The sequence below is a fragment of the Natator depressus genome, chromosome 1, assembly GCF_965152275.1.
Source record: "Natator depressus isolate rNatDep1 chromosome 1, rNatDep2.hap1, whole genome shotgun sequence".
NCBI classification, from domain to species: domain Eukaryota; kingdom Metazoa; phylum Chordata; order Testudines; family Cheloniidae; genus Natator; species Natator depressus.
In genome coordinates, this window is record NC_134234.1 from 82035547 (window position 1) to 82062598 (window position 27052).

Genomic DNA, 27052 nt, shown 5'->3' on the forward strand with positions numbered 1-27052 from the left:
ATTGAATGGTTTCAGCTGAGAATCTAGCCTAGTATTTGAATTAATATTAGGTTGCATAGCATGGCTATTATGAGAGAAATCCAATTAATGTCATTTATATTGCAATAAAAAGTGATTCCCATTTTTTGTCATGTGACAAGCACACAAACGTAGGTCGAATGAATGTGTAGAAAGGGGCTGAAATGCATTTTTGCAAGCAGCAGTAAACATTTGTGCCAGAATGTTTTGGATTTCTCAAAGAAGTTAATCTGAAGAGAGGCAAGTGAGATATCTGGCACTGGCAAAGTGAATGTTGTTTAAGCCACACTTTGATGATGTAGGATAAAAAGTTACCACTGCCAGAAATACAATAAAAGCAAGAGCATCTGAGAGACTGGCATTCAGGGCTAATGTTCAAATGCTGCAGTAATGGCTTTCAGGCTTTTCCTGCCAATTGTTTTGGCCATCAGAGACCGGACTGAAAATCTTCTACATGCGCCAAACATTTTAGAGAAGGACAAAGAATCAGGAAGATTTAATTTATTAGGGGAGATTTCTACCATTGTATCTGTGCCTGTGGAGTCAGGCCTGCTTCCATTACTGTCAATGTCAAAACTCGAGTGGATTACAAAGGGAGCAGGATGGGGCCCTACATGGATACTACTTACATTTTAAGCCTGTATTTTCAAAAGGGTTTAATGATTTTGGGTGCCTCAAGTTTTGAGTGCCAGACTTGAGACACCTTACAATTTCCTGATTTGTAGAAAGTGCTGAACACCTGCCTTCTGAAAATCTGCCCCTTTAAAGTGTCACAGTTAGATGCCCTAAAATGGCAGTGCCCCAAATCATTAGTCACTTTATAAAATGTAGGCCTAATTAGTGAATGTAATACTCCGGAAAGAAACTAGCTTGATGGCCATGATGACTGAATTCCTCTATTTATTTACAGAGCAGGTACAGCATTGGCAAGGTCAATAAACACTTCATCATTCTGCTCTGCTATTGCATATCAACCTTCTTCAGAAAGGACAATCTGGGTGGGAAAGGAGGTATTTCAGTCTCCATATTCATTCAGTTCTTGAGTCCTCTGCTGAAAATATTAGCAAAGATGCTAATCAGTATCCAACGTGACAGTAGTAGTTTACTGACGGGAACACTTGTGAGCTGATTCTGCTCACACATAGGTTTTTTACCATTGTAACTCCAGTGATCCCAGCAGAGCCACTCCTGATTTAGGCTGGTGTAAATCAGATCAGAATCAGGCCCCTTGTGGAATCAAGCCTTCCATGGACCTGCTGCCACTTCCATGCATTTTCTTTCAAACTTTCATTTTATTCCTGTTCAATTTAAATAGCAAGCTCTTTGGGGCAGGTACAATGTTTAAATATGTGTTTGTAATGTGACCTAAGTAATAAGTAATGCCCTATTCAGTAGGATCTGTACATAAATTCTCAATTTATTTCACATAAGGCTGCAGATGGCAAGCATTTTTTCCTAGGTCCTAGTGTTTTTTATGATTTCTGTGGCTGTGGATTTGATGCTAGTGATCACATCACAGTTATGGACTTTTTGATTTTCATGGATATCAGACTAGTCTTTGTACATGTTATGTGAAAACACGTTAACCCAGTTCTGCTGTTACGCTTGTGATACCCGATTGATTCCAGTTCCAGCCTTGATTGCCTATGCACATGATAACCAGCTACCTGTCAGTTTGAAACTACTTGTGCCTTGCTGTAGCTGCCTACCAAGTTCATTGATATTGTGTCTCAACGGAAGTCCAAACAGCCTGATCCTTCATGCAGGTGACAGATGGGTAGGGCATCTTTCACCTCATGCTTGCTCCTCTCACACATTTACTTTGGTTAGAGTCAGATGCAGAGGATGCTATGGTTTTGTCATTATTAGGGCTGATTCAATCCACTTGACTTTTCAAGATATTGAACATTTTTCACTTATGTTATGAGTTAACTAAGGAGTGAAAGTTCATTCTGCTTGGAGGCACCAGCAGAAATGCTCAGGATAGAAATTTTATCAGTGCTGATTAGCTGAATCTGAGCTCTGCTCTAAACCCCAGATTACACTATGTGGTGATAAACGGCTAATCCTTCTCCAGCCATTTCTGTTATCCAGTTTGAGATTTTGGAAGTATCCCAATAAAGTGGAAATTAATTCCTATTAAATAAATTTCAGGGTGTGGATTCTTGGCCATGTCTTTCATTTTACCTAACACCTACATAAGTGTGTCTTGTTTAAGAGGCATTGACTGTAATTACAAATGGTAAGGGTGCCTCAGTAGTTTCGTGCTTCAAAACCAGCTGTCCATCCGGAAAGTGGCTTTTATCATTGTTTGTTATTTGTACAGTACCAACAGTCGTCTGGGCTCCTTAAAAGCAAGTTTCTTCCTGCCCTGAAGAGTTTGCAGTCCAAATAGATAGTGCAGGAGAGAGAAGAGCCACAGATTCACTACTTAGCCATCTCATCACTCTACCCTCTGCTCACCTTGGGCTGCTCAGCAAAGTCATGGCTGAAATAAGATAGTGGCCAAAGAGGGAGGGAAACGGAAGGGGCAGAGGTAGAAAGGACAGAAGCGCATTGGGCAGGACGAACGAGGCAGAGCCATTGCTGTGGTAGGTGAGAGGCAGGATGGACGGTGAACAACAGTCAAGGGCAATAAAGTAAATGAGAGCACTGCATCCAGACCTGAGTGAATGAAGATTCCAGGAGGCTGTGAAGGCACCTCCCAGTGGCTGCTGCTGTCACGCCCCGTGTGGAGGTGGAAGGGCTGCTACTGTGCCTGGTGGCTAAATTTGACCCTTAGCACGTCATGGTAGCTGTATGCAGCAGAGCATGGCCCTCAGTCTACGAAAAGGACATGACTGCCAAACAACCTACTGCCCCAGAAAAGCTTTAAAATGCATAAGGCTGAAATGAAGCATAAAGACAACTAACAAATACATTGCTGATTACCATAGCGGTCTCTACTTTTGATTCTTTTTTTTTTTTTTTTTAGGGGAGTGAAAAATATATTCTAAAAAATAAGGTCACTGAGAGAAGCTTTCTTTGGCAAAAAAGAAAAAGCATTTTAAAAGCAGCAGGAGACCAAATACCAAGGCAGCTCTTGGACAGCAGTTGCTATGGTAATCGTAACACAGAACTTTCCTTAGGCACATGCAGGACATTTTGGGTGTAAGGGGACTGTTGCCCCCTTACTAACATTCAGTGAGGGTGTTTTAGTTGCTAGCTCCCAGTACTAAAAGGGGGAAGGGTTGATGGGGAATCAGGACCCTGAGACTGACAGCCCCCAGGAAAAATGGGGAGAGGCCAATGCTCCAGGTCAGCCTGAATGACAGGCTGGGCAGGCTAATCAGGGAGCCAGGAGGCCAGGGCGGTCCCGTCCTTCGTGTGAGCTGGACTTGCCTGGGTCAGACAGAGTGGGGCCAAGCTAAGGAGAAAGCAGGGGCCCGAGCTGAGCTGGGGAGCAGAGCTGTGCCAGATCCAGGGAGAGCAGACCCTGTCCTGGGAGCAGAGCTGCAGCCCCAAAGCCAGAGGCACAGCCCAGAGAGAGCAGACTTGCCCTGGGAGCAGAGCTGCAGCAACCAGAGCCAGAGGGGCCAGAAAAGCAGCCCATGAAGCAGGTCAGTGCTGAGAGCAGAGTCACAGAAGCAGCCTGCAGAGCAGACCTGTCCTGGGAGCAGAGCTGCAGCAACCAGAGGCAGAGGGGCCAAAGAAGCAGCCCAGGGAGCTGGAGGCAGAGCAGCAGCAGCAGTGCAGAGACCGAGTGGTGGAGCTGGGGCTGGAGCAGTCCGGAGCTGGTTGCGGTGAGCAGCTGGGGAGACCGAGGGGGACCCTGGGCAGCGGGCCCAGCACAGGGAGACGCCTCAGCCAAGAGGCTCTGCGGGCCAGGCTTGGATCGTAACCCCAACAGGGTGGGGGCGACACTGGGAAGAAGGGTCCTACCACTTAGAGCCTGAGAGCGTGTGGCCACCACCAGAGCAAGTGTCCAACCCACAGCATCCCTGCAGCCCAGCCAGGGCCTGAGAAGAAGGCCTGGGACTTACAAAGAACAGACTGTGAACTGCCCTGACATTCCAGAGACACTGTTTGTGATGTTCCCTGCCACAGAGCGGGTTGATGTGTTTCCTTTAACCTTTCCCATTTTTCCTTATTCTTTTTAAAATTAATTGTTGATTAAATAACTTGCATTTGCTTTAACTTGTATGTAATGGTCAGTGGGTCAGAGAAGAGCCCAGTGCAGAGAGAGTACCCCGGAGTGGGGACACCCTAGCCCCTGTCCTAGGTGACTGCAGCAGGGTTGGGGGTCGAGCCCCCCAGGAATCCTGGGCCCAGCTTGGTTGGGATTACGAGGACTCTGCCAGACAGGAGAGTGGAAGGGGAGTCCTCAAGGGCAGGGAGGACTCTGGGTAAAGGAGGTGGGAGCAAGGACTCAGATCCTTTTGCTAGCCCACTTCACCGGGGTAGTGCAGAAGCCAGGAAAGTTCCCCACAATAGCGGGACTATTCCCCCGCTTACATGGGTATAAGTGTGCAGGTCATAGGGTGGAGAACAGCTTGTGTTTTGGGGAAATTTTCAAAACCTTGAAATAGTGGAAGATCTGTCCCTTTAAGGGACAATACAGTCAACGATCTCCCTCCGCAACGTAGAACATGGAACAAAAAGCATGTGGACACTTACACAAAAGGGGGGAGGGGTTGGAGAGGTTGTTTTAAGAAAATATTTGGCACTGCTTTCTCAGATGATCTATGAAGCAGAGGCTGAATTTTTAAAAACCACGATACTCGGAGACATTGAAAAATAGTACTCGTTTCCTAACTGCTGCCCAGTAGCAAGGTTCCATCTTAGGTGCTTGGAGAGCAGTGCCATGGTCTCTGAGAGTCCCACATCTTTAATGTATCTAACCTCACACCCCTCCTGTGAGGTAAGGACATACTGTCCTCCACGTTTTACAACTGGGGTGCTGAGACACAGAGGGGCGAAGTGACTTGCCCAAATTCAGACAGGAAATTTGTGTCAGATCAGGACCCCAGGCCTTGGCCACTAACCTAACCACTGGACCATCCTCCTTCTCTATTACAGACATAGAGGTTAGAAGACATTAACTAAATTTTTATTTTAAATGTGCTTTATTTCTAAATCTGTGGTTCTGTTAGTACTGTGGTGAACTCACCAGTAAGTGATTCTTTTGTGACTGAGCCCTGAATGAGCTAATACGCAAACTTAACTCTGAGAAAGGGCTCCTGGGACTCACCTTGCATGTCATTAATGACTGTCCTTAAAAATGAAGAACAGAATTTAAGGCCATAAGGGGGCCAACAGATCATCCTGTCTGACCTGCATATCACAGGCCAACACCCCGCAACCAACCCACACGCTAAACCAAACAGCTGAAATTACAGCGAAGTAGTAGAACTCTCAACGGGCTAAGCTAAGGTGTATTGCTGTAGCAAAGCTTTTAGTGTTTTTGGGGGACTCTGGAAGGGTTTTGTGTCATTGTTCGGAAAGTAATCAGAAATAGATCAATGACAACTGTAACCATATGGGCTGTGCGTAGGGGCTGCTACAGAAGTACTATTATTTAATGATGGCTACTATGTATGCAACTTTAAAACAGACTGTTGGGACCTAAATAAAGTCCATTCTACTATTGAGTAAATCTGTCTGAATTATTCCCTATAGAGACCATTCTGATGAACCAATATTTATTGCACTAGCAAAGTATTTTGAAATTAGGAAAGAGCTGCATTTAGGGTTAAACATTGAATTCAATGACTAAGCTAATTTTGAAACCAGTTGCTTTGACCGGGGCTTAGGCTCCATGCTTATTGGAAGAGTGGTCTAGATTAAAGAGAGAAATCAGTGGTTTTAATCATGGATTTTTTAAAAAATAATTAAGAGATGACAAATATAGTGGGACAAGGAAGCCTACCTGCCCTTAGCTGAACCTGCATAGCAGGGAAAGAAAGGCCTCCCACAGGCCTGAACACCTTGTCTTTTTCCCTCTATTAAACATGGATGTAGTTAAAGGTTTTTGAGGTTTTTTTTAATTGTGAATAAGACATAAACTGTCCTCTGGAGTTAAGTGTCAGTTGCTACTTTAGCTACTGGACTATGCCATAGAATGCATAGAAAAGCAGCATGGCCTACTGAAGTGGTCCCAAAACTTTTTACCTCACACTCCCCATTACCCCTCTCCACACCCCCACTTCTGGAGCCATGGTTGGGAGCTGGGGCTCAGAGAAGGGCCGTGGCTGGGGCTGGGGCCATGGTCAGGGCCAGGGGCTGAGGCTGGGGCCGGAACTGCAACCGGGCTGGGAGCTAGGACTGAGGCCAGGGCTGCAGCTGTGGGTGGGTCTGGGGCCAGGAGCGGGGCTGGGGGTGGGGCCGCGGCTGTGTGTGGCCTGGGCCCCACCGCCCGCCCTCCCCAATGTTCCTCCATGCCCCGCTATGAGGGCCCATCCCACAGTTTGGGGGCCACTGGCCTAGTGGATTTCTGGGATTGATGTCAGCATGGTCTAGTGGTTGGATTGCTAGGAATCAAGAGAACTTGATTCTTTTCCTCGCTCTGCCATTGACAATGAGCATATCATGTCATTGCTCTGTGTTGCTGTTTCCCCTTAGGGTATAAACTCTCTGTGGGCAGGAACTGTTTCTTTTTTTGACTGGTGTCCCCATGGGTGCTCCACATCAGGTACGCATGTCCCCCATGTGCCATTGATCGGAGGTTTTTGGTAGCAGTGTCCATTTGGCCCATGCATGCACCCTACTCCTCATAAGCCATATCAAGGATGTATAGGGCTGTGCAAGCAAACAGCCCTCAGTACCTTCTCAACTCCTCTACAGCCTGAGACAGAGCTTTTGGCAGTGTCCACCTTCTGCTTAGTAGCTATAGCTTCAAGTTCTGGTTTTGAAATTTAGTGTGTTCGTTTATCTTCATTTAACTTGATTGTATTTTTGGAGAGTCTGGAGCTGTTTGGTTTCATAGCTGTAGACAATACCACACCATGTCTACCCCTAGTGATAAAGACCAAAAGCTGCTCAACCATTTTGGACATAAAAGCTATTCTTCTGCAGTGAGTTCCACAGGTTAGTTATGCATTGTGTGAAGAAGTACTTCTTCTTGTTGTATTAAACCTGCCATCTATTAATTTAATTGAATGATCCCTGTTTTTTTTTACTGTGTGAAAGGATAACTACCACTTCCCTATTCATTTTTTCCACACCAGTCCTGATTTCATAGAACTCTATCATCTCTCCCACTAGTCATCTCTTTTCCAAACTGAACAACCCTAATCTTTTTAGAGTCTCCTCATATGGAAGCTCTTCCATACCCTTCATCATCTTAGTTGCCTTATCTAAAACTTTTCCAGTTCCACTATGTTATTTTGAGATGGGGTGACCAAAACTGGACACTGTATTTAAGGTCTGGGTGCACCATGAACTTGTATAGTGGCATTATGATATTTTCTGTCTTATTTTCTATCTCTTTCCTAATAGTTCCTAAAAATTCTGTTAACCTTTTTTGACCACTGCTGCGCATTGAGATGAAGTTTGCGGAGAATTATCCATGGTGATTCCAAGATATTTCTTGAGTGATAATAGCTAACTTAGAACCCCTCAATATGTATGTGTAGTTGGCATTATTTTTTTTCAATGTGCATAACTTTGCATTTATCCATGTTGAATTTCATCTGCCATTTTGTTGCCCTGTTATCCCATTTTATGAGATCCCCCTGGAACTCTTCACAGTCAGCTTCGGACTTAACTATTTTGAATAATTTCACAATTTAGGACTTCTACTCAATATTGAAAAGTCTGTTCTAACTCTAGTTCGACAGATAGACTTTATCAGGACTTCTCTGGATGCCACAACAACCAGAGCTTACCTTTCTGTGGACAGATTTACAACACTAACAAATCTTATTACCAGGATTCAAATAAGTCCCCAAACTACAGCAAGCAATTGCCTCCAGCTGCTGGGTCACTTGGCAGCTAGTACTTTCATAACACAACCTATCAGGCTACATCTAAACTGACTTCTGGGTTGACTCAGAACAGTTTATATCCCAAATAAACATGGGTTAGACAAGTTCATATCTGTCCCCCGTCAGGTGTTAGATTCTTTCAATGGAGTTAGGATCCATCCAAAATCTGTGCTGGAGTCCTTTTCACCCAGCCTGCATCTACAATTACTATAACTTGTCTTTAGATGCATCGCTTGTGGGGTAGGGAGCTCATCTGGGGTCACAAGCCAATCAAGGCAAATGTCTGCCTCAAGAGTCACTCTTTCATATCGACCTCCTATAGTTGTGAACACTCAGAAATACCGACATTCATTTTACTCCATTAATTAGGGACAATCCATCAAAATCATGATAGACAACATGGCCTGCAAGTTCTAAATAAATGTTAGATGGGGTGAGATCTGAGTTACCTAGGAAAGAATTTTCCGTAGTATCTGGTTGGTGAATCTTGCCCATATGCTCAGGGTTTAGCTGATGGCCATATTTGGGGTCGGGAAGGAATTTTCCTCCAGGGCAGATTAGAAGAGGCCCTGGAGGTTTTTCGCCTTCCTCTGTAGCATGGGGCATGGGCCACTTGCTGGAGGATTCTGTGCTCCTTGAAGTCTTTAAACCACGATTTGAGGACTTCAATAGCTCAGACATAGGTGAGGTTTTTCGCAGGAATGGGTGGGTGAGATTCTGTGGCCTGCGTTGTGCAGGAGGTCAGACTAGATGATCATAATGGTCCCTTCTGACCTTAGTATCTATGAATCTATTAAAAAGAGAGGGCCAAAATTCTCCTCCCTATGTGCCAAAGCAGTAAAGCTGTGGAACTGGTGTGTAGTCAATCACATTCTCATTTCAGCCTCTTCACTTCCAGGCATACGGAATATCATGGCCTATGATCTGAGCAGACATTCTCTGGACAGCTCTCTGGACAAGTGGGACTGAACCTTTAAATCCTCAGGCAGATATTCCTGATGCAGGGGGTTCCATAAATGGACCTTTTCATGACTGCCATCAACAGGAAAAGCAAAGGGTTCTGTTTGAGAGGAGGTCTGGGTCCTCAGTCCTTGGGAGAAGCCTTTCTCATCCCTTGGACCAGGAGCCTTCTGTATGCATATCCTCTGACACCACTGATTTTGTTTTGAACAAGATCAAATAATTCAGAGCCAAGCTCATTCTAGTGGTACCAACGTGGCTGAGGCAGGTCTGGTACCCTTACCTGATTCACGTTGTTGCTTGTCCAGCAAAGCAGCTCCTGCCCATTCCCCATGTGCTGTCCCAGGATTCCAGTTTGTCTCTCCACACTGACATGGCCATCCTCTCACTCTGAGCATGGGTCCTTGATGGTTCTTGGGAATAGAGGATTCCTGTTCATCAGAAGTAAAACAAACCTTATTAAATAGCAGAAAGATCTCTATTAAAATATTTACCTTCAGAAATGGAAGGGATTTCACCATTGCTGTTCTCAGCATCAGTTTTCACCTGTTCATTTCCCCCTCTCAGCTGTTCTTGATTACCAGTTGGAATTAAAGAAATCAGGTCTTTCGGTGAGTTCAATCAGAGTTCACTTGGTGGCTATTACAGCCTTTCATTCCCCTATACAGATATTTTCAATTTGTTCTCATCCCACAACAGCAAGATTCATCAAGGGTTTGGGTAACTTCCCCCCCCCCCCCAATGAGTGAGCTACTCCGATATGGGATCTGAACGTGGTCCTTAATGGTCCTATGAAACCTCCCTTTGAGCCATTAGCTATGTACTCTGTTGCATTTATCTGTGAAAAGCATTTTTAGTGGCTATCAGCTCTTCCTGCAGTGAATCAGATCCAGTGGTCCAGGGAGAAACTAAGGGTCTTGTACTAGTCTTCTGTGCATGCCATTTCTATCAGCAGGATTCTGTGCACAGATCAGTCGCAATGTATGATCTTAATGTCATAGAGGGGCACTTACTTCTACACTTAAGTATTTTATCGTATTGGATTTCTTTCTATCTGAAAGAAGGAAAGCCGTCTAGTACAAAGTTAAAGGAATTAAAGATATCATCCAAATTTTCAAACAGGCCAGACTTGAGGTCATTACTCACTTCTTCAAGTAAAAGTGCTCTTGGTCTTGGGGAATGGGAGAATTGCCAGAGGAAGGATTGAGTGAGGGGTGGAGGATGGGGCCCTTTTACATTACACTAGCTCTGTTTGTAAAAAGGGATGGCTTGCGTTTGTTGTACTTAAATTAGAACTGTGTGAAAGGACGGGTACTTTTAGTGAAAAATGTCTCTCTTCCTAAACAGGAGGTTTCATGCCTCCTGGCATTCTGCGTGTTTTGTGATATTTCAGGGCAGTGGCTATTGTTCAAGTTAAAAAGTCACTTTTAGGCAAAATGGGCTTGTGAAATGGGCTATGAGCTGCAGAAGTGGCAAGTAAAACTGGGATGTAAGCAACCTTTGCCACCTCTTTTTGGAGACGAGAGACAGAGTAACATCCTATATACATGGTTTTTTTTAATGGAAGGGTCATATAGGAGGATGGGGCAGAGAACAGCAGGGGAGGAAAGGTATACATAAAGCCATAGAGGAGGTAAAGGAATACTTTACCTTGGATGAGGAACAGACCTTGCAATGTTTTACTAAATGCACTGTACGAAGGCCGGAGGTGAGCCCTTAGCCTGAGTCAGGCATAGGAACTACAGCAATGGGCATATGCTTTAAGACCCTTCCCAGAAACGGGAGGTTGAACTTTTCTTTCCCTCTTTAGGATGTGTAGAACATTCCTTTGTGAAGCCTACATAATTAATACAATTCAATTCCAGTAAAAATTGAGAGGCATATGAAAGAACACTGCATGCTGTAAATTTTCTTCATCGTGTGACCTTGACATGTTTCATTATTTTAAATCCTTAATTGTGCTATTTAAAACCTTTTTTAATCATCCAGTTCTCTAGAGGAATAGTTATGGTTTTACACAACACTCCTATGTTGGCTCTTCAGCGATTATTGAGAAAATCCTGTGAAATACTATATTAGAGAACCATTATATGGGTTAGTTATAGTATAATGACTATTGTATATATTTGCTAGCTTACTGTTCCTTCATAACTTCGATACTTTTCATAATTACTGGACCATGAAGTTCATTTGAGGAATGTCCCTGGGGAAAGCAGATACTTTTAGAGGCAACCGTCAGCAATGATAGTTCAACTCATTCAAAACCAGTTCACCACCATGTTTAAAATAGGAAACTGTAGTTCTGTGGAATTAATAAAGGAATTGTATAGCAACACAGCCCAAAAATTGTACTGCTCCATTTTATCCAGTTTTGCAACCATAATAGCAGCCAATTATTAGTTACATTATGGTAGCATCTGCAGGTCCCAATCGATATCAGAGACCTATTGTTTTGGATGCTATGAAAATATTTCTGTAGCATTTTAGTGTTAATTTAGTAATGTAGGAGTATTCACTGTATCAAAAAGCTCTCAGTCCTTCTTGTGACCATGTATGATGCCTAACAACTTTATCTCTTGTTGAAGTCAGATTGCTCAGTGGTTTATAATAATCTGAAAGACAGCCAGGCCTTTCCCCCTTCCCCACTACTGGAGTAGCTCAGGCATACCCTACATAGCTAAACTTCTCATCCACTGTCCTGAAGAGCCAGCCTACTCTGCTCCACAAGCCCTAAGATCCCACTTACTGGTCTGAGGGTAAATTTATATTGGAACCCAGCTCCCAGGTCTAGCCGTCTAAAATTGGAAACCACCTCTCTGCAACTAGCTGCTGGGGATCTAACAAATAACAGAAAAAAACAAGTTTGTTAACAAACGCTGGCTTCTTCTCCCAAGACCTTTTCCTTGTCTTCAGTGACAGACTGCCCAGTCATATGCCCCTTATGGCTGGAACACCCTTCCTGAACTGTTTTGCAAGGTTCCTTCCCCCTCCACATTTAAGTTCCTCATTATATTCCACTTCTGCCACAACATCTACATAAAACTAGCCAACAGTGGAGAAAGTCAGAAAATGTTTTTTCCTCTCATAGAAAAATTCAGTTTCAGTGAAAAATTAAAAAGGGTTGGTTGAAAACTGTTGGTTTAAAAGAGAAAAATTTTGATTTGGAAATACTGTGGTGCCTTGTGGGAATTATAGTTTGGGAATTTCATGTCCTTCTCTGCAGGGTGGGCTCCTCTGCCAGATTATATATCCCATGATGAAGCATAATCTCTCCTCTTGCTGAGCCACTGCATGCATCTATAGGAGTCCCTGGCTGTGATGGATGATGGGAGATGTAGTCCAGCTGGGGAACCCAGTCCATAGAGGATAATGGGGGTATGAAGCACCGAAATTACAGCCCCTATGATGCATTGTGGCAGCATTTCTGAACTGAAGATTTTCAGTTTCCAGCCAAAAACAGAAAGCTATTTGGTTTTCAGGTGTTTGGATATTCAATGAAAAAATCAAAATTTTCTATGCAAGCAGGTGATTTTGGCTAAAAATTGTGTTTTGTTGAAATTCTCCCATCTCCTCAATCTTTCTTCCACCGTCTCCTCCTTGTTGTCTTGTTTCCCCCTTGTTATGTCTAATTTATCGTCAGATTCTTCTACCTTTATTTGGGTGGTATAGTACCTCATTCTGCCATTAGTCCCATTGATTATATACAAAGTAAGATACTACTCAAAAGGAGGCAGAATCTGACCCTTAATTTATGAACTCTTTGGGACAGAATTAATGCTTTTTCTCTCTTGGGAAACAGAAATAATAAATACATATAACTAACAAAGAGTCTCAAGCCCATCTCTCTCCTCCTTTTCAGCTCAGCTAAGAGATATGCTTTAATTTTTTTTCTCTTATTAAATCTCTTGTATGTTCCCCTCTCTTTCTTGTGGTCCTGTTTTGTTTTTTACTTTCTTCCATGCTGTTGCAGTAGGGCTCAGTGATGATGAAAGAACACCCGGGCATTACAGTAATGTGCGCCAATATTATCTTTAAAAGTGCCATCTTGCATAGACTGGACCAGGCCCTCTTAGAGGTCCAGAGAGGCCCGGGCCACTTCCATCTTTTGAAGCCCCTAGCCATAATACAAATAAAAAATGATGACACATGGTCTAAACTTGTGCCATCAGAACCGACATATTTTTATTAATATTTATGAACATATTTTACTCTTTAATATGACAAAATCTATATCCGTTAACAAAAAAATTATGTCTTTTACAGATCACATCTCTTATTTGCTTAAAATTGCAGCTCTAAGCTGAGAGTGTGTCACATTTTGGTCTGATAGGGATGCACATAAAAATAAGTTGCAAAACTTATCAAATGCCAAAAAATTAACAAGTGTCTAAATTTGAGACCCCCTTTGAGCTTGAGGCCCAGGCCAAATGCTGCCCACCCCCCCCACCCCACCCCCATTGGCCCTGGACTGGACCATGATGTTCATTTGAGGAATGCCCCTGAGCAAAGCAGATATTTTTAGAGGCAACTGCCAGCAATGAGTGGTTCAGAACCAATTCACCCCCATGTTTAAAATAATCAGCATCTTCCTCTTTCACCCTGTGGTTCCACGGTAGTTTTGTCTTATACATGCTTTAGATTAGTCAGTAGCAGCTGCATATATTTGATCAGACTCAGCTGAATTCTGTCAGGCTGGCATTGAATTTTACAGCCCCCTCTTCTTTATGAATACAAATATTCTCACATTAGAATTTTCTAAATTACATTGCTGAGATTGACCAGCATGAGAATTTTGCTACTGCACAGATGGAATAAGTGCCTTTCCTACAAAGCGCATACCATTTCAATTCCCATTTAAGTCATCAAATTGGAAATGTGATACGTTCAGTTAATCTTCCACAGGCAATTTCAGATATTATAGATCCACTTATATCTTGTGATGAATTACTTCAGTGTTTGGCAAATACTAAATAACATTTTTTGTTGACGTGGAAGTGTGACCTGCAGGCTGCAGCTGGTTCCAGTGTTTGTTACTGTTTGTGTCCAACCCGTCTGTCTCTTCTTCTCTCTGTTCTCCCTTTCTTGAAGCACAGCTGGTTTATGTCTGTCACAAGCAATGGAAGGACATTTCCGAGCTGGAAATTACTGAAAGGATCCAGTGCTGATGGCTTTTGGAGCTGCCAATCCAGAGAGCAGCTTTTGGCTCCTGCTGAGTACAGTATGTCTGCAGTTTGACCATTTATCTCACTTTTTACATACTTGAGCTGAAAAAAAAAAAAGGATTGTGCAAACACTCACAGCTCATTCCCTCACACCTCTTCCTCCCCACCGTCTCCTTATCAAGTATTGCAGCAGCACTAAAATGTGTCAAATAAGCTGAATGAAGCTGTCTAGTTTTGAGATATTAACAGGGAATTACATCATGGTTAAAATGTATGACTTTGAAATTATCATTGGCTAATGATTATGTGAAAAAACAATAAAACTCTCCCAACCACAATGGGCAATGCCAGACTAAATTACAGTTAAATGCTTTAGGTCCAAATTTTCAAACTTAGGTGCCTAAAGATGGGCATCTAAAGCCAGTTAGGCATTTGAGTACGTGAACTGATGTTCAGAGGTGCTGAGCTTAAGGTGCTTAAGAGCAGCTGGTGATCAGCTCATCTGTGGGGGAAGGGGGGAAATATCAGACCATGTGTTTAGATGCCTAAATATGGATTTAGGTGCCTAACTTCAGGCATCCAGTTTAGAAAATGTTGGCCTTCAGACTATCTGGGGCTAAAGGAGAGTACCTCCAGCTTCTAAGCGGCAAGGAAAAAGTGAAATATATATTCCAGGATTTTGCTGCTGGGTGTAGAAGAAGAAGAGATCAGAATTAACAACAGGGAGGCAACGTCTCCACACCAAGTACATTCTGTTTATCTTGGCCTATCGCAGATAGTTCTACAGAGGCAGCACACCCTGCTTCCATTGGTTCAGTAGAAGGTCAGGAATTTTTGAACCAGACTGTAGTGAGATTGAAGGAGATCTGCTAAAATAAATGCTGTTACTGTTTGTTCTACCTTTTTTATTAAATTTTAAATTGCTTCTTAACGTTCCTTCGGCTTAAAGAGCCCTTGTTTGTCTGCCCAGTCATATAAAACAAGAGTAATCTTGGCTGTTTAATCTCTATGATATAGTTCTTTATGCATTCTTCTCATTCTCAGTCTCTCCCATGCCCTTTGTTAAAGCCACTTCAGCTTCAACCAGTTGTTCCTCTCCATCACAGTCTTCGTTTCTTCTCTCTCTGCCACTACGGCTATTCAGTAAAAAGTATGTTTATACAAGGAGGAATGCTATCTTCCTGCCCTGGTCATTTTAGCTCACCTGTTGGTCAAAACCATTCACATCCGCCTGCTTCTCAGACTCCATGGAGACTGCATGTAAAGCTGAAATGAGGTGACAAAAACATCATAAAAAGGTCTGTTTGCTTCAGGTCAGATATTGAGGAACTCCTGATATGTAGCCACCAGGTAAGTGGAAGTAAACATCCTTCTGACTATCCAGGATAAAGAAAGCTCACAATAATGTCTCTTGTTTCTTATCTTTAGTCTTCAATGAGGTGTTACCAGATGTCAGGAACTGGAATGAGCTTCACCCTCCTCCACCTCCCGCCCCTTTTCACTGGCATATTATACCAGCTCAACTGATATATCAGCTGAGTAAAGGTGTAGCATATGTCATGTTTGACAGAGATGAAATACCCATTTATAATTTCTTTAATCAATGCTTTCTTTCTCTTCTACTGATAGGCCGTGGAGATAGTCAAAACAACTGCTATGTTTTGCAGAAGCAGGGGGAACTAAACCAGCCTACTTACACCACCACACACCTCTTCGAGTTGCTGTTCAGATACACATGTAAATAGTGTGACATAATATTTGTAAATACAGAGAAAGAATGATGAAAGTTCTAGTCCACCCATGTCTACTATACCCTGGACTAGTGTATAGATTTCAGGTAGGACTGTACTGAAGATCCCGCCAAGGAAGGAATAGTTTAGCTCACGTTAAGTACTAAAATAATGGAAAGACTCATTCACGAATTAACTATTTGCAGATGTACAGAGAAACATTTGGGAATAATTTGATTAATAGTGTTTGCTCAGTGCTGCTGCAGGACAAACAATGGGAGAGAAATTATTTGAATAATTTGACAATTGATGGGAACAACCAGTCTATTTACTATTTATCCTAAAGCATGTTTTTACTGAATAGAAAAGCTCTCTAAAGCCTGGATCTTATAACTGGATATTTGTGGGTGTGCCCCTCAGCCCATGCAGAGCCAACTGGGCTTCATGCAAGTGCAAGGGTCTGTCCATGTGGATTCAATTGCAGGGTCAGGCCGTGGCCTCCCTCAGTGTCTGAGCAAGTGGGATTGCTTGCTTCATGATATACGTGTGGGACTTTTGCAGAGAAGACTGAGGTTCAGTTAATGCAGTGTTGAGGGCAATATAGATAAAAAGTTGGTATTTTTATCTTATATCTACCCCAGCTGCATACAGGTTGTAAGTAAAATTGTCAATAATCAAAAAATGTTCTGTGCCATAGAGCCCACACAAACCTGGTAGAATATCAACCATCCTTTGGAATGATCAACCAGGGAGAATTCCACTGACATGCAGATATTTACTTCCAACTGCCACTGAGACCTTAGCCATAGCATATAGCCAGCAGCAAGGCAGCAGCATCCGACCCCTCCCCAGGCTCTCCCTCAATTAAACTGGAGACTTCGCCTCTTATATTTCCTGTTCTCCCTTCTGCTTCCAGTGCAAGGGGCAGGCCCGGCCTGGCTCTACCCACCAGGGGCATGATTCCTCCCTGTTTGTGTGAGAGAGAAGCCATTCAATCTCACTACAAACTCCTTTCTCTTATCAACTCAGCTAATTATTATTGCGATCTCCTTAGCGGGGAAAGAGGCGTGCAGTGGTTGAGGACTTTATTCCTTTAATATGTAAGGGGACTGTTGCCCCCTTACTAACATTCAGTGAGGGTGTTTTGGTTGGCTAGCTCCCAGTACTAAAAGGGGGAAGGGTCAATGGGGAATCAGGACCCTGAGACTGACAGCCCCCAGGAACAATGGGGAGAGGCCAATGCTCCAGGTCAGCCTGAATGACAGGCTGGGCAGGCTAATCAGGGAGCCAGGAGGCCAGGGCGGTCCCGTCCTTCGTGTGAGCTGGACTTGCCTGGGTCAGACAGAGTGGGGCCAAGCTAAGGAGAAAGCAGGGGCCCGAGCTGAGCTGGGGAGCAGAGCTGTGCCAGATCCAGGGAGAGCAGACCCTGTCCTGGGAGCAGAGCTGCAGCCCCAAAGCCAGAGGCACAGCCCAGAGAGAGCACACTTGCCCTGGGAAGAGAGCTGCAGCAACCAGAGTCAGAGGGGCCAGAATAGCAGCCCACGAAGCAGGTCAGTGCTGAGAGCAGAGTCACAGAAGCAGCCTGCAGAGCAGACCTGTCCTGGGAGGAGACCTGCAGCAACCAGAGCCAGAGGGGCCAGAAAAGCAGCCCACGAAGCAGGTCAGTGCTGGGAGCAGAGTCACAGAAGCAGCCTGCAGAGCAGACCTGTCCTGGGAGCAGAGCTGTAGCAACCCGAGGCAGAGGGGCCAAAGAAGCAGCCCAGGGAGCTGGAGGCAGAGCAGCAGAGACAGAGTGGTGGAGCTGGGGCTGGAGCAGTCCGGAGCTGGTTGCGGTGAGCAGCTGGGGAGAGCGAGGGGGACCCTGGGCAGTGGGCCCAGCACAGGGAGACGCCTCAGCCAAGAGGCTCTGCAGGCCAGGCTTGGATCGTAACCCCAACAGGGCGGGGGCGACACTGGGAAGAAGGGTCCTACCACTTAGAGCCTGAGAGTGTGTGGCCACCACCAGAGCAAGTGTCCAACCCACAGCATCCCTACAGCCCAGCCAGGGCCTGAGAAGAAGGCCTGGGACTTACAAAGAACAGACTGTGAACTGCCCTGACATTCCAGAGACACTGTTTGTGATGTTCCCTGCCACAGAGCGGGTTGATGTGTTTCCCTTTAACCTTTCCCATTTTTCCTTATTCTTTTTAAAATTAATTGTTGATTAAATAACTTGCATTTGCTTTAACCTGTATGTAATGGTCAGTGGGTCAGAGAAGAGCCCAGTGCAGAGAGAGTACCTCGGAGTGGGGACACCCTAGCCCCTGTCCTAGGTGACCGCAGCAGGGTTGGGGGTCAAGCCCCCCAAGAATCCTGGGCCCAGCCTTGTCGGGGTTATGAGGACTCTGCCAGACAGGAGAGTGGAAGGGGAGTCCTCAAGGGCAGGGAGAACTCTGGGTAAAGGAGGTGGGAGCAAGGACTCAGATCCTTTTGCTAGCCCACTTCACCGGGGTAGTGCAGAAGCCAGGAAAGTTCCCCAGAATAGCGGGACTATTCCCCCTAGCTTACAAATAGGTAATCATTTTAAGATAGGGTAACAACATAATGTAGCTATGTATGATTTGGCAGATTTGTTGTACAGAACACTTGTTCTTTGGATAGCCCTGTTTCCTTAATAGATATTTGCTAAAGTAGACTCTGAGGTATGGAAATAAAAACTTCATTATGATGCGTTGTAGGGTTACGTAAGCTTAGATTTATGTTTGTCTCACTTGCTTTTAATGCATTTGTGCTACTTTCTCAAGAATTAACCCTAGAATGGATTTTTTGATTACTTTCACTAAACACTTTTTACGTCTAGAGTTAAAAAGGACAAAATCAGGGCAAATATACCTATTCAGCCAAGTAATTCTTGACCACCAGAAGTCCTATACTTCAGTATTCAAAAATTCAGATGAAAATATTGGACACAGGAGTAATTTCTTCCCTGCATTTATAATTTTTTTTTAAAAAAGCAACACATATGGTGTAAATTACAGCCTTATAGTACCTACCATCACAAAGTCTTTAAAAACTGTATGCCTGTTTTTGCTCTCATTTACACTTCTAAGATAATCAGGTTCTATATCACTCTCTTTTCTTTGACCTAGTTCTGAAATAGTTACCCCAGCAATGGAGCATAACTCACTATTGTAATAACAAGAGGAGAGTCTGGAATCCAATGCAGGGGTTCAAATTGTGGGGAAGGTGCTGACATGGTAGGAGAAGCCGATGGGGAAGATAGACTTGTGAGGTACAGTGCAGGAATCAATGTGACCAGAGAAGGGACGTTGGTGGTAATCAAGGTGAGAAATGACCAAGCGGATGGACCAGAATTTGGTGGTAGGGATGGGAAGTATGAAATATGGAGATCTTACAGAGACGAGCCAGCAGAGTTTAACAACCAAGAGCGGGGACTAGAGAGCCTTTGTTTACCAGAAACTGGGAATGGGCGACAGAGGATGGATGACTTAATGATTACCTGCTCTGTTCATTCCCTCTGGGGCACCTGGCATTGGCCACTGTTGGAAAACAGGATATTGGGCTAGATGGACCTTTGGTCTGACCCAGTATGGACAATCTTATGTTCTTATGGCCCCTGAAACATGGACTGAGCTGTATCAACCCCTGCCTCTGGCGGAATATACAGAAGCTGCCACTTGGCGAATATTCGGAGGAGCTGCTACCCTGTGAATACCCTGAGGAGCTGCTGGAACTGTTGACTGCAGAGTACCCTGAAGAGCCTGAGAGCCCATGAGTGGCAAAACCCTACGACCAGGTAGGGGTAGGAAGTAGCCCAGGGAAACCAGACATTAGTCCGGTTGTGTTTGCTGAAGTCATGGTCAGCGTGTTTTGGCAGGATCTCTGCTGACCCAGTGGCAGGATTCCCCAACACTGTTGGGGCCTAGGCTGGGACATGGTGGAGTAGGGTGGGCTCGGGTGCCCTTACCTCCTCCTGCCAACCCCACTCCTGGGATTGCAGCCTACCCACCTTAGGACAGACAGCCTGCATTTCTTTGGTGTCTGCCCCCACGAGGGAGTTGGGCCACCAACTGCTTTGCTCATTCCTAGCTAGGGAGCTGGGCCAAAGACTGTTTGCTGTTGGCCCCAGCCAGGGAGCTGAGCCAAAGACTGCCTCTGCTCTGTCCCAGCCAGAGGGCTTGAGCCTGACTGGTGGGTATTGCTTGGCCCCACCCGGAGGGCTGAGCCTGATGGTGTTTGTGGTCCACCACAGCCAGAAGGCTGGCTACAGACTCTACTGACTTACAGTGCCAATCCCCTGTTGATCGTCTCTCAGCTGTTAGGTGGTGTAGTGAGGTGTAGTGGCCTCCCTCCGATGCAGACAGGGAGGAACTATTCCAAGCCACTACAGAGCTGTTAGAATAAATCTTTTAATTTACGCCAAACCACAACAGGTGGATTAACCCAATGGGGCGCCTTGGAAGAATCCATTTGTTAACACACGAGATTGTGCATTAGATTTTTTTTCTGCTGTGTTAAGTGATAGCGGTAGAAGCAGATGCAAACAGCAGATGTCACACAGATTATTACATTCAGGGCTGAAACCAAGTCTCTGAATGTTGCAGTGGCATTCAGGACATGAATCTGACAAAAGTCTCTGACAGTCAAGAAAGAACTTTTAAGAAAAAAATAGTAACTAAAATGTAACATCTTCGGCTTATTTCATTTTACTGCTATAGATGAGACTTGCATCTTTTGAGAAACTGAGTCACAAAAAGTAAGATGTTTCATATGACAAGTGTCGTCTCCAAGAATGACTACTAGCAAGTTCTCGGACAGGTTAAAAAAAAAAGGGTAATTGTTAGAGGTGGACTTGGGCAGCTGCGTTTTGGTTTTGAAAAGCTTCAGTCATATCGGTCAACAAGTCATGACTTTCTCTTCTGATCAGTGTTTTAGAGACATAGGGAATTGTAATGTTTCCGCTACTCCCTTATGATATCAGGTTAAATAAAAGTCTTTTTTCTCCCTTTTAATAATTCTTCCCCCACATCTAGGAGGAATAAATTAACATGCAAAGCCTGGGCTCAGAGCTACAAATCTCCATACCATATAAGACCACAGTGTAAACCAGCCCCCATCATTGTCAAACTAGCCAAAGGGCATGGAGTTAACAGGTTCTTTGGAATTGCTAAGATTAGCATTTGTATTTGTTGCAGGTGCAGGTGTTGCAGGTGCAGGTGAAAACTCAGGAGCAAGGAGGGGTAGATATAAGAATAAAGGCCAGTGAGCAAGTGAACTGGAAATGAAGGTGGAGGGGGAAATAATGGTTGGGTCTACATGGGGCATCCTTTCTATCGCCACAGTTTGGATCAAGGTCAAACTGAAGACTCACCCACATCTCAGAGTCATCTGTGTACATATTATACACAGATAGTGATTAAACTGAGGGGAATTAAAGTCAAGTGTTGTGAGCTGCTCAAAATACCACAAATTTACTATTATGCATATTGTTCTTTAAAATGTATGGCGGGGGGAGGATTACTCACCTGGTGATTTCATCTAATTTTGTGAATATTCAAAGAGAGGGTGGTGAATCTGTACATAAAAGCAGACATTTCTGTGTGCTTTCATTTGCTGGCACACCTTCAACTAACATTCCACTTTACCAAACACCATTTTAAATTAATTTCTTTCATTTCCTTTTCTCTTTTCCTTTCTTTCTACCTTAGTTTTTCTTTCTTCCCTCATTTGTGTTCTCACTCTTCCCCATGGTCTTTCACGAGAACCCCTCCTTCTCTTCAGTCTTTGCTGCTTCCTCTTTGCATCCTAACCATTTCCATCAGGCTTTGCCTTCTGCATCTTCCCAGTCTCCATCTTCCTCCTGTTCTCATTTCTAAATTACTCAATTATATTTGTATCTCGTGCCAATCTCTACTTTGCCTCCTCACACCCATTATTCGTTTTCTACCACATCAGGATAGAATTCCTTTTCTCTTCCTACCTGGCCCTATTTGACTTGTATACATCCAACACTCCATACCTGCATTGTGCAGGAACAGTCCCTAAATGTTGTTTAAAGGAGATAATCATGGTCTTGGGGGACGCATGGGGACAATGGGAGTGTGGATTCACCTCAGAGTTCCCACAAAGAGGTGTTCTTGACTCTGCACTTGAAATCTTAAGTCACAGTCTCTCATTTAAAAATGGCTTCTGGACACAGCACTAGCAGGTGAAGGCACCAGTGAAAAAGGGGCCGCAGTTGAGTTATTGGGTAGCAAAACCAGATGGTGTGCCACATGGGAGCACTGACTGACCATTCTCATCAGCACAAGGGTGCTTGTGGTGGTATAAGAGAGGGCACGAGAGGAGTGGGATGCTGAGTGCAGGGAGGTGAAGACCCAGTGGAGGGTGGAAGTTAGTTCTTAGAGAACTAGGCCTGCTACAGCTCTTCATATCCTTTTCAGAGATAAAAGAATATGTTTTTTTTTCCCCTAATAAAATGTTACCTTTGAAAAGATTTATTTTATTTATTTACAGATGTTTCTGTGGCTGGCACCAACCTGTTGTCTGAGCATCTCAAAAAGATTTACCCTCCCATCATCTTTCTGGGGCACATTAAAGTGTTATCCAGGGACACAGAGAGATTCTGGGTCTGATCCTATACAGTGCCTCCAGGAAGGGCAGCACATATGGTACAGCTCAGGCATAGGGGAGGTGAAGGTAGCTACCACTGCATCCTCCAGATTGCTGCTCCATGAGGTCAAAATGGCCACCATGTTAAGATGGAGCAGATAGGACTGCTGTAATATCTGACAGACACATCAAGCTGTATATGGGCTACACTGCTGCCCAGAAATCTCATAGATCATGCTCCACTGGCTTTCCTACTCCTAGCCCTCAGCCACAGCCCAGCATTCCCTCCACACCACCATAAATGGCCCGACCCTGTGCTGGAGGAGTTCTCCTGTGGTCTTCCCGTGGCACATGACCAGTGGTGTATAGGGGCCTGGACAAGGGGAGGAGTATAGGGGAGGAGCAAAATCTGTCATTTTATGAGTTGTCCATGGTCACACAGGGAGTCTGTATGAGAGCCAGGAATAGAGCCCAGCCCCCCGCCCCTCCCATTTTACTGCCTTAGCCAGAAGACCATATTTCCATTTTTCAGAGAAAAACCTTGTTGTCCAATTCAATTAAATATCACATTGTATTTAACTGCAGTTATTTTGCTGATGTGTTTTTGTACTAACTCAGAAAAAGAAAGGGAGGAGGAGTTGTGATTTGTAATTTGCATGACGAATGCTCCCAATCAATAGATAAAATGTAACATATGCTGTGGTTAGCAACCAAGGAATCCTCTGGAATTACAAGTTCAGTTTAGGCAGGATATTTTCACAGCATACAAAAAAATAAATGATAACACAGATTTTTGTGGTGCAATGTTATAAAAACTATTATCTGCCAGAAAAAGAGAGACAACATTTCTGAAGCACTCTCAGCTATTATGGCAGTTCAAGAAGTTATCTCATGGTGTCTTTCCACAGTGACATCCTGGGAGAATGCACTGAAGTTAAGATGCTTTAAAATAGAAAAACTTCATCTCCAAAATACATATGAATGTAATCTCTGCTCCTTGAAGTCTTTAAACCACGATTTGAGGACTTCAATAGCTCAGTCATAGGTGAGAGGTTTTTCGCAGGAGTGGGTGGGTGAGATTCTGTGGCCTGCGTTGTGCAGAAGGTCGGACTAGATGATCATAATCGTCCCTTCTGACCTTAGTATCTATGAATCTATGAATAAATCAATGAACAAATTTTTGATAAAACAGGTGAGTAGTGAAAAGGCTATTTGAAAATGAGGGTTTTTTCAGTACTTTTGGGGAGACAAAGAAAAATATTAGTAATACATCAGAACTATGGAGCTTAGATTTAAGCATATCTATAACTTTATGTGCATGATGAGTCCCATTGAGTTATGCAAGTGTTTAACTCTTTTTGTGGGATTGGGGCTTACAATACATGTGTAACACATTCTGTATAATCTGGAAGATCATAAATGTGCTCTTATGTGTTGAGAAAAATATATACACTTACAATAGCTGATCTGCTGCAGGAAGAAAATAAAGCTATTGCCTAGTTACTTACTAATGTTTGTGCATCTTTTGAGCTTCCTTATTTTCAAGAAGGATGAGAGGACACAAAGGTGTCTTCTTACTGAGGTTCTTATTTGTAGAGCTGTCCTCCTCTTCATGGAGGATTTTGATATTTTGAAATTTGGTTGTGCTCTGGTTTGGATTGGAACACCCCCACTTCCAAATTTCATAATTCTCTGTGAAAGGGAATGGAATCCGGGCTCAAGTAGTGCTTCTGGTTGACTGCCCCAGAGCTGTGGCCCCTGGAAGCCCTGGGGTCCTGGGCTCAGGTGCTATCCACTTAACAGGCTGCCCTGGATCTGTGGATCTTAGAAGCAAACATGACCAAGAGATAACTGATAGCTCTCACTTCCCTACAAGCTGAGCTGGATGAGTCCGATATAGTGGGGGGGTACTACAGTCACATCTGTGGTGATGGGAAGATCTTCCTGGCTCCCGTTCTCAGGGATTCCAGGGAGGTCTTAACTACAAATGAGGTCCTTTCCTTTGAAGGCAGTGAACTTTTAAATTCTGAGATGGATGAGGCTCTCCATTTGTTAAAGGATGCCAGGGCAACTCTGCATTCTTTGGATCTGTTTCTCAGCCACAAGAAGTATGCACGTGAGACCACAACATTCCTCCAGGCAGCTGGCCAGTACTATTATGAGCCTCAAATAACCTCAGAGCTGCCAAGAGAGAAGCAATGGTGACCCTCCACATCTTCTGCTATTGCATGATCTCTGTCTTCCACCAGGCAGGAGGTTTGATGACAGTGTCAAGAGCCTGACAGAACCTCTTGTGACATCCTTCCTTTCTACCACCAACCCTCTGGCAACAACCTCTTTTAATTCTGGGAAGCCTGGACTTGAATCACCTCTGATCAGTGGGTTCTGGGAAATGTCGAAAAGGGATATTCTACCCTATTGCAGTCCCTTCCCACCTTCCCCATTGCTTTTTCAGGGACCCCTTTCATGAGATATTGTTGAAACAAGAAGTGAACTCCCTTTTACACTTTGGAGCAATGGAGGAAGTGCCCTTAAAGTTCAGTGGCAGTGGGTTTTTAATTCCAACTATTGTTTCATTGCATAGAAAAAAGGGAGTAGGCATCCCTTTCTGGACCTTTGATACCTCAGTAAATTCATCCATCATCTCAAAATCAGGATGGTGACTCATGATAACTTCTACAACCTGGAGCAGTGGAGGAGGTGGTGCCTTTAGAGTTAAGAACAAGAAATGCCAAGTGTTTTGCTCCAGAGAGTGCTTGGTGGTGCAGGCTCCCTGTCAGATGCCTTTCTCATGCCTTAGTCACCAGGACGGAGGTATGCCATCCCCTCTGTTCCCCAAGATACTGAGGGTCCTGAATAAACAGAGGCAAGATGCTACATTGATGATTATGACAGCCCTGGCATGAACTAGGGAGTTCAGTTATTTGGATCCAGTGAACTTCTCAATGCAGCCCCGGATCACTTTGCTTGATCTGCCTGTCAGAGTCTCACATTACAATCACAAATCAAGCATCCTTACATCTAAAACGTGGATGCTGACTGGATGATGTCCACCAAAAGAAGCTGTTCAGCTGAAGTTCAGAACGTTCTGCTCTGAAGCAGGAAAGTCTCAACTAGACTGACTTATAAAACTGCATGGAAGGGTTTTTTATTTTGAGCATCTCAGCATCGGCCGTCTCCCTTGACATCACCTGTTTCAGCCATATTGGACTATTACTGGCTCTGAAACAACCTTGACTTTCGCTAAGTTCCATAAAAGGTCCATCTAGGAGCAATATGTGTACATCACTCTCCTAACCAGGGGCCACACTGTACTTTCAGAGCCTACGGTAGCAAGTTCCTTAAGGGCCTAACCCATTTTTATGCCCCAATTTGGGAGCCCCCTCCCTTTTTGGGACCTCAGTACAGTATTAACAGGATTGATGGGTTCCCCATTTGAGCTCTTAGTAACCTGTCCCCTACACTATCTGTCAGTGTAGACTGCCTTTTTAATAGCCATTACATCAGCCTGAAGGATAGGGCAGATTCAGGCCCTCATAATAGGTCCCCCTTATGCAGTGTTTCGTAGGACAGGATTTCCCTCAGGCCTCACCCCAAGTTGCTGGCCTAAGTTGTTTGAGTTCTGTATGGACCAATTTATTAATCTCCCAGTTTTCTTCCCCACACCTCAGTCAACCTGTGGAGAAGCTAAACTTCACACACTTGATTTAGTGAGAGTATTGTCTCATTACTTGAACAGGACAAAATTATTCAGGGACACGCCTAGCCTGTTTGTGGCCCTTGCTGATAGGGTTAAGGTGAGGCAATACTCTCACATAGATTATCAAAATGGGTCTTCAAGTGCATAAGAACATGGAATGAGCTAGCCAGGTTTAACCCACCTAGCCATATTCCACTAGTGCTCAGGCAGCCTGTACCTGAGAATGTCCAGTTTGGAGAATGTCCCTGTACCTGAAATTTGAAGGGCAGCAGTGTGGAGTTCTGGCCTCATGTTTCCAAGACACTGTTCTTTAGCTCATTTTGGTAGGGCTGTCTGCAGTCATTATGACATTAAGCAGGAATCCAAGATCCCACCTCCAAGAGGACAGAAAACTGCTTGTTAGTTGCCAAAAGCCGAATGAATGTGGACAGTCATTTGAAGAAGAAAGAATGGTTACTTGTCCTAAGTAACTGAGGCTCTTTGAGATATATTGTCCACATGGATTCCATGGCCAGCCCTTGTTCTCTGCTACTACTGTGTCCTACTCCTCTGGGATTCTGTATTCATGCAGGAACTGAGGGATAGTTGGGCCCATCCTACCCTTTCTGTCCTTGGGTGGCAGCAGCAAAGACATTTGGGCACAGCTGCAGCCCCAACTGACACTTATGGCTAAAAGAATCCAATCTTGTTCTTTTTGTACATCTCTGGGAGGTCTTGGGATACTGTACACAGTTCTTGACACCTCCAAATATAAAAAAAAATCAATATATTCTGTCCATCTACTAAGTGGATTAGATGTCATGGGCTCTAAAGAAAGATTGAGAGAATGTAAAATGTACAGTTTAAGGAACAGAAGACTAAAGAGGGACTTTTGAGAAAATGACAGAGAGAAGAATGATTTATAGT

The 27052-nt window shown here is 44.2% G+C and overlaps 1 long non-coding RNA gene across 3 annotated transcripts in view; it reads left to right on the forward strand.

Moving 5' to 3' along the window:
* LOC141993066 (uncharacterized) overlaps window positions 1-27052 on the forward strand; it is a 53361-nt gene that overhangs the window by 19069 nt on the left and 7240 nt on the right. Inside the window, exon 3 of one of the 3 annotated variants that reach the window (XR_012640776.1) lies at window positions 14031-14136. The exons of the other annotated variants lie outside the window; for them this stretch is intronic. This is a non-coding gene — a long non-coding RNA (uncharacterized LOC141993066). Of the gene's footprint in view, window positions 1-14030; window positions 14137-27052 lie in introns of those variants that run through there. 3 annotated transcript variants of the gene reach the window in all.